This window comes from Diachasma alloeum, unplaced genomic scaffold, assembly GCF_001412515.2.
Source record: "Diachasma alloeum isolate Michigan unplaced genomic scaffold, Dall2.0 Dall_scaffold_00714, whole genome shotgun sequence".
Classification (NCBI taxonomy): Eukaryota; Metazoa; Arthropoda; class Insecta; order Hymenoptera; family Braconidae; genus Diachasma; species Diachasma alloeum.
The window spans coordinates 270,945-279,499 of NW_021680845.1; the positions used below are offsets into that span (position 1 = coordinate 270,945).

General features: G+C 38.5%; 1 protein-coding gene across 2 annotated transcripts in view; it reads left to right on the plus strand.

The window, feature by feature from the left end:
- Positions 1-8,555, plus strand: part of LOC107044367 (nuclear hormone receptor FTZ-F1) — a 69,414-nt gene that overhangs the window by 53,358 nt on the left and 7,501 nt on the right. The gene's annotated exons all lie outside the window — the stretch shown is intronic.

Genomic DNA, 8,555 nt, shown 5'->3' on the forward strand with positions numbered 1-8,555 from the left:
GGGGGTTTGGGGGGGGGGGGGGGGTGAGGTATGTCACTAGAGAACACATTTTTCTTAAGATTTTCCCCATGTTTTTCATAGATAATGGCTTTAATAGTTTCCAGCTATGGAAATAATTTTAACTGGACTACACAGTTTAGGGGATAATAAGCAATGAGATGTTTTTTCAAAACTAATCCGTGATGAACAGGTCAATTTCTGGACGATTTCAACTTGCATTGAATATTCCATAAATAAAATGACAATTGTACTGATTGTTTCACCTTTCAGTGGTATTACTCGTGTATAATCATGTGATCAATTATTTTTTCTGTTGATCGACATTTCATAAATAAAAAAAAATATAGCCCAGTCGTCCAGAAATTAGGGGTTTCGGCGATATTCAACTATTTCTTAATTTAATTATTCTTTGCTTTGTTATTTTCGCTTCAAATTATTTTTTTTCTGGTAATTAAAACGTTCTTGAACGTTTCGCGAAACTCGAATTTGTGAAAGGATTTCTTATTCTATTCAAATAGTTGTCGTTGCCTGCGCCCAGGACACATAAGGATAGAAAAACTCAATATCTTATGAGAATGCAATAAATTAAGTCATTTAGAATTTTCTCCGGAAATCCATAGGGACTAACTTTTGGGTGCTATTGTCCTCGGATATACCTTAAGGGGTCTTCTCAGTAGTGCAAACGGGGATAGGTGCGCGGGTGAGTGGGGCGTAAAGTGGTCAAGTTAGTGAGGTTATTTTCGAGAGAGACGAAACATCAAACATAGCATACGCTGGATAGTGACCGACATGGCACCAATCATTGTTATCGTTAATTTATTCAACAAATTAATTTTTAAGGGTTCATTATGGATAAATATAATTTCCTTCGTTCCTTCGAGCACATTGTCAACAGTGCGGGGGGCAAGGGACAAAATGGCGGCTATAAAGCCCCTGCGTACGCAGAAACTTGAATGATTAATTAAAATCGAACGAAATGATAGAACATTCAATGTTTTTTTTTTTACAATTGTCCTTTTACATTCAGTTCACTAGCACATTGTCGTTTTGTGTCCAAAATTACTGACGAGGCCCTCAAGGGTCAGACAATCGTATCAGAATTGTTTTCACGTGCGAAAAAATTATTTGAAACTCACTTAAATTCGCCTGAATCGAGTATTCGATAGATCTCAACTATTTGAATAACTCAAACTGGAGGAGCCGTTCGGGAATTTCCGATAAGGGGCCCATTACAAATCATACTTCCACTGTAAATCTGTAAATGTGTTAATTAACTACACTGTCATTACAGATAATACCCTCGTTAGTTTTTACATTCACTTTGAGACACGTTACGCAGCCCACATTGTCAACGTCTATTCAATCGTCGAATTTTAAACAGTGATAAAATTATGGAAAATAAGGCACCATGACGAGTCTAACGAATTAAAAGGCGACGCAAATTACAATCGCCAATGGTATTCCCATTGTAACCCAGAGTGGACGTATGAAAACGTGCGTCGAACGCCAACAGGCTCTCCATACACCATTTTTTTTCGCTTCATTTTTCGCTCTTTTCTTTTTTATTCGTTCCCCCGTCGTGGCCGGGTAAGCGAGTGGAGTGACGTCATCGGCTCTTCCGGTCCTCTCATGTCGGTTGGTTGATTTCCAACACCGGATCCCCATAAAAACCCGAAAAAAAAATAAGAGTGGAGTTGAAAAATTTGATTCCGCTTCTCGACGGTGGAAATATCAGCGGGATTAGTGTGTGTCCAGGCAACTTTCTATTTTGAAACTACGTTAGAATAGAATACACGAAATTTTGCTGTTGTAACAGATTTTAATCGCTGACTTGTTTTTTTTTTCACTCTTGAATTTTTATTTTCTATTTAATGCGAATGTTTTCGAGGTTAATGGGGGAGGAATTGTTGGTGGTGGAACTGGGTCTAGGCCTATTCCAAGGCTCTCTCTTTACTGTGATTATACCATGAATCTACAAATGAGAATTGGATGAGGGGAAGGTGAGGATTGAGGGGAGGGGATTAGCGTTGTCGCAATTATTTTACGCGCGCCTTTGGTGCTGCCGCACGGTGGCGCTGACAGACACACACGCAAAAATGATTGGGAAATCTATTCGTACATGTATCCAACTTTCCAAATGACACCAAACTGTTCAAATAACGAATAAAAATTCGCCGAATTGAGGGGGATTAATTTTTCGCGCGAGCCCGTTGATGATTTTTCTAGACTTGTTGCGTAATTTTAGAATAATTGTGGGGGGGGGGGGCAACTGGAGCAGTGCAGTAATATAAATGAATGGAGTTTGTGTGAATGAGGTTTTTTGAAATTAAATTCACGGATGAAATGCCTGGAATGAGAGAAACTCTGAGCTAATGACTGATTTGTAATTTCATTAGGCTGAGATTTCCGAGAATTACTGACGATTTAAATACGTGGAAGACGTGCACTATGAGCGATTTATCGAAAGTGAAACGATGACGCGTGGTGGCACGCCTCGTCACAGCGGTTTTACTTGTACATGCATTCATAAACACAAGGAGTCTTTGGTTTTAGAGCGCTTATGGTGTGCACGTGGGCTTCGTCGCGGCAATTGTATTGTGTCTGTTGGGTTGGAGTTATGTACAGCGTATACGAGAGGCCTCTGGAAATCGTAAAAATTAATTGCTTGGAATTTTTTTTTTAGAAAATGTTTTTTCATGGGCTTGAGAATTTACACGTATAACGTCGCGAGAGGAGTGAAAATAGGGATCGCTTTGTTGCGATGGACAATTAATTAGGGTGAACTTTTGTAAATGTTTTCGAAATATTTTCCCATGGGGATTTATGAGGTTTGGGGATTCAAGAGGGAAATAATTTTTTACGCGCTGATAAATTTTGGGATAAAAATAGACGAAGGGGTTTTTTGAGAGTGAGGAATACATGCATCACTGTACACTTGTTTATTTTCAAAAGGGAACGAGAAAAGTGTGTCGAGGATCGATGCACATCGATCGTTTGAAAAAGAGAGAGAGAGAGAAGGAGATAAAGAGAATCATTGCGTAATAACACGAGGGTTAAGAGGTACGGTTTTATATCGAGTGTAATTAAACCGGTGTAACTGGTCGACAAGTTGGAGTACAGTGTGGTGTCCCCGAAAATAAAATTCCAGGCAACCAATCTAGTGTTTCCCCATTTATTCAGCATCCAGGGGCACGCCAATCGCCTCGGTGAGTTATAATCACCCACTTGAGTGAAAGAAGCGAGCAAAAAAGCTTGGGATTATTTTTACAGAGCAGAATCTTGACAAAATGCCCGAGAGAACGTTAGAAAAAATAACTGAAGGTGAGGATGGCTCAGGGTTTTTCTTTAGTTTGAGGGAATTTTTCTTCTATCGGTTTTAATTAGTCTGGGGGTATGTCTCAACGTCAAATCCTCAATTTGGAGACCATTTTTCAGCCCCAATTGACACTGAGACAGGACCACCGTGACATTGACTGCAAAACTCGTCCTACTCCCCCCCCCCCCGATAAAATGTGATTCCAGTGGCGATTAATCACGTGTGGATGCCACCACCTAACCTTGACACTGACCGAGAGACACTCAAGGACCTTCATCAATGTTTTTCCCCCTCCCCTGCCGCCAACATTTTCCCTCAATCAAGAGTCCAGACAAAAGTGAATTAATCCTCTCCCTTTTGTCCGTAAAAACCCTCAATTTTTCCCCGGAATAAATCACATTAGCCAACATTTTTTACCGCTCGAATCAGTGCACATGTCCACCACATGTCCTGCAAATTCCCCGAGACCTCAAATTTATAACCCCCTCTCGCAATAACCCCTCCCCTCCCTCCTCAATCCCCAGGAAATCCCCTGTAATATTCCGTGACCAGTTCGACCCCCAATAAAAGTGAAACTTCAAGCCCCTCAGCACCCATAAACGAGTACCCAAACTATTCAAAGCCCCAATGAGTGACTGTTAAATTTACCACTTAACAACTCACATCTGTAAAAATTTTGCCTACTCTTTATTATTTTACAAACTGAATTACAACTTTCAGAAATTTTTTATTTATTGACAATTGACTTCTGCCTTCACATTTATTTTATGGGTGGAATAAGTCAGACTGTAGTGGAGGGGAGATGTCAATTAGCATTTCGCTTTTTCAGGCAAAAATAAAAAACATAAAATATCTCTGTAAAGTATACAGTGAGTGAATATTTTCCCTCAAACGTAGGGTAAAATCAGTTGGAAATTCACTCATCTAATTGATACTCGTAAACATTTTTGAAAATAAATATTAAGGAGCGAAAATTTGTGATCATATTTAAAAACTGTTTGAAAAATAAATACGATGGACTCTTGTAAAGTTGAATTTCCGATTTGAAAAAATTTGAATCTCTCATTTTTAGCACTGGGAAAAATCATGCGGGAAATAGTATTTCAATATTTTTTTTCTCGAAGTACTAAAAAAATTATCCCGAGATGAACCTCCTCTTAGAGTGTACAAATTTAGGAATTCATGCTTGCATTTGACTCTCAAGATGAAGAAAAAAACAGCAAAATCAATAGTGAGTCTTTCTTACATTCAATTCAGTATTCTTTTCCTTCCTATTGTAAACCACCAGAGCACTTTGCATACAAAATAACAACTAAAAATTCTCTCAATGAGTTTAGTGATTCACAATCGCGGGATAATTCTTATCTGGATCCATATCAGCACGATAAAACACCCCTTGGATTAAAAGACAAACGACTAATCCTCCACAAATAATTCGTTTCAGAAACCAACAAATTTTATAATTATACTACACTGTTAAAAAAAATTGGCTGAATTTTCCGTAAAAAGACCTTGAATCGATTTAAGAGGAAAAAGCGACTGAAATTTCAAGTTTCTCCGAACATTCAAGTAAAAATGAATATTGACGGCCGAATTCCCTTAAATTTTCCGGGAATACCTTTAAAATTCTAGGAATTCCAGGAATCTTCGAAGAAGATTTTCATTAATTTCCCTGAAATAATTAAACTAAAAGTTACAGTTCTCAGGGATTTTTCCATAAAATTATGAATTGTCAACGAAAAAATTCCTTGAGTGAAATACCAATAATTTCTTTTGTTCCTAAAATTCCTTGAAATTTCGGTGGAAATTTTACCTGTTAGAAATGTCCAGGACTCTCCAGGAAAATTTCTAACAGTGTACAATGTCGCAATAGGCCCGTTGTATATGCCATACCTGGATTCTGGTGTGGACCCGCGTATTAAATGACTGGAAGAAAAAACATTGACAGAGAGAGAAAGAATGAAGAGTACCGCGGGAGGGGAGGGGGTCCCGGGGAGCCACATAAGCACTAACAGTGTGCTCTCTGCACCTCAGTCATTAAAGGAGGGGATCTCGCCTCATGACTCCTGCGCCTCGATGGGCTCGACCGCTTCGCTCGCAATTTAGCTAGTGGGGGAAAAAGGTTAGGCCGAGGCGGACAGATATTGTGTAACACCCACGCTGGCGCGTCCGAGCATCCACTACACCATCCTTTGACAATTTCGTTGGAAAATGAAAAAAAGGCCCGAATTCACTCAACGAGAAGTACGAAACGACGAAACGGGAATGAGGAGAACAAAATGTTCACTTGTGTTGGCGAATTTTCTGGAGCGAGATCTAACGCTGAATACAGTGTTTCAATTGAGTCTGCGGTTTTCTTCTCGAATGTTTTTCTGCCTCTAATCTAGCCCACGCAGGCGACTGGCTGTTGGAGAATGAGAGGCACATTAGAATGGGACACATGTGATACGGGCGCTAGACGAGCTTCCTCGCTGTATTCCGCAATTCAACGTTTACACGCCTTTCCGTTTCCTTCTGGCAATCTGCAAAGGTTTTCAAATATTTTTGCTACGTTCATTAGATTTTTGAAAGTACACTGAAAATTCAGGAATATATGTGCATGAATTTTCTGGTTTTCTGTTCATTTTCAGGGAAAAATGAAACTAAAGTTGACAGTTCTCTTTGATTTTTCCACGAAATTGTTGATTTTCAATGACGAAATTCCTTAAAATATCCAAAAAGTGTACCGGAAATTTCAGACAAAATTTTTTAACAGTGTAATGAGTTTTGGGGCTTCACACGTGAATTCCATGAAAATGAAACTTTTCCGGTAGGCGGTTGTATTGCGCTCATTGAAATTGTTGCATAAGCCTCGGCTCCTCTCATTATCCTTATTTTTATCGCTCTCATGCTCAAACTCTTACTCAAGCCCTTTTGTAAAAATAGGGGAGAGAGGTAACTGAGTCATTGGGGGATAAAATTCAGTGCTTGATCCATTTTCTCGTATTTCACGGATTAATTTATCCACGGTTTAATTCACAATCTCATGGGTTCGCGGATACTCGTTTTACTCAACTCCCTTCGGATCGTCGCGTTAAAGATATATATATATATATCTATATATATATAGATATTCGTTCCAAATATCTCGGTCAGCCTCCGGTATCTCTCCCTCGTTCACTTTTACCGTGCGCGCGTAACTCTTTTGCGCAAACCTCTCTTTTCTGGACCTGTGGACCACCTCGAATAAGGTCTGGCACGACACCATAAATTAAATCGACAGAAAAAGTCATGTTATATACTGATTCGGGGAAAAAACACCTACGAGTTTCCCTTTGAACTTACAAAATCGTTGATAATTCCTCGAGTTGTGAAAAAAAAACGGTGGAACGGGGAGGGAGACTCTTTTGATGTGCGAGGAAGTACCAAATCATTCTCTGAATGAAAAGAAATTGGGAAAGTGGAGTTGTCGAGTGGCAGAAGTTGAAGTTTTCATGAGGACTTTTCTGATTGATTTCACGAGTGGGCAAGAGAGGTACACGCTGTTAGAAAATTACTCCTGAAATTTCGAGTGAAAAATCTTGGATTGTTTAACTATCACTCATTCACACGAAATTCTCATGTATTTCGTTCAGGGATGACCATCAATAGTATATTTCTTCAGTATTAAACGGAGTTGGGACTTACATTGATAAATGTTTAAATATACTAATCAAAATTTAAGAATAATATAATGTCAATAGTTAAAATTTGAATTTTTCAATTAATGATTATGTGAATAATTAAAAGTTTAAGAGAAATGTTAACTAATTAGGAGCTTCAAAATTTAACGGTAATTATGATTTATGAGGATGGCTATCCCGAATTTCGTTATTGAAAAATCAGTTGAATTCTGGAGTATTCAATGCAACTGCAATTTTCAGGTCCACCTGACAATGAAAATTCATAAATAATTTTAAAATTGAAGCAACAATTTCCCTGAATTTTCAATCCACTGATAATTCAGTTGGGGATATGATGTTCAATTTCATTTTTGCGGAAAGCCTTAGGTTTCAAGATGTTTGAAAAGACAGAAGAGAGATTCCTTCAAGGGGATTGATTTATGCTGTGACTTCACTTCGGATAAATTTATTCTACCGCTTCACCTCAGGCGAAATTATTCATAAACATCTAAATGTGTGCGAGAAGTAAGGAAGGTTCCGGGGAATTTTTTAAAAGATCTCATTCTGCTCTGGAACTTATGTTTTCACAAAAAATATTTTCAACTGGGGCCACCTCTTTTTGCTTTATCGCTCCACTTCAGAATGAGTTTTTGATAAGCATCTAAAAATCCAAAGGAGCTGGGTAAATTCTCACAAGGGCGTCCTTGGAGATCTCCCTTTTGCGCAAAAACGTCTTCAGAAAAAATTCAGCTGTCTCTCTTACATTCCAAGCGATTTTCAAGAAACTATCAAGTCTTCGAGTGAAATCAACTTATTCTGCTTTTCACCACTCGACTTCGGGATGATTTTTTGAATGAATATACTAAAATCTAAAGGAGATAGCACAATTCGTCTCTCTTTTTTACAGGAAAGATTTTCCCAAAAATTCAGCTATCTCTCTTAGATTTCACGATATTTCCTGAAAACTACAAGATCCTCATACGAAAAAAAGTTCATTGAATCACTTTAATTTGAGTTAAAAATGAATGTTTTCGATTTTAAGTGGTATGATAATAGTATTATATTATATTACGAGTACCTAAAGTTTCACTTTTTCGTATGCACGTGTAACACACCCTATTTTCTTCTAACATCTCCTAAATTTACTTTTGGAGGGTGAAGGGTTTCGTTTTTTGCCATCTCCCGATTAAAAAATCTCTTGAGTCCCAAAATATTCCGAAGAATAAATTCCCTCAATAGTCCTTACCGTATAAAAAACGCTCATCACCAAAAATTATGAAAACCCAGGAATTGAATAAAATTAATGAAACAGACATTGCCAATTACCTCCAGCTAATTAAGCCTTCATTACGAACCGAAATAAAAAAACCTATCGAAATGAAAAAACTTCATGCAGAATCGAAATTCCCAAGTGAAAAAAGACCTCGAAGCGCAGCCACATGTCGTCATACCGTAAGAAGGGGGCTTTTGGGTCGGTAAAATAGTAATGAAAAAAAAAACCGACACTTCGGACCCAGAAGCAGTCAAGACCGTTGTCAAGCCGGCCGGGTAAAGACAGCGTGGTAACAACGCGGCAAAGGGGTGCGGGGGGGGGGGCG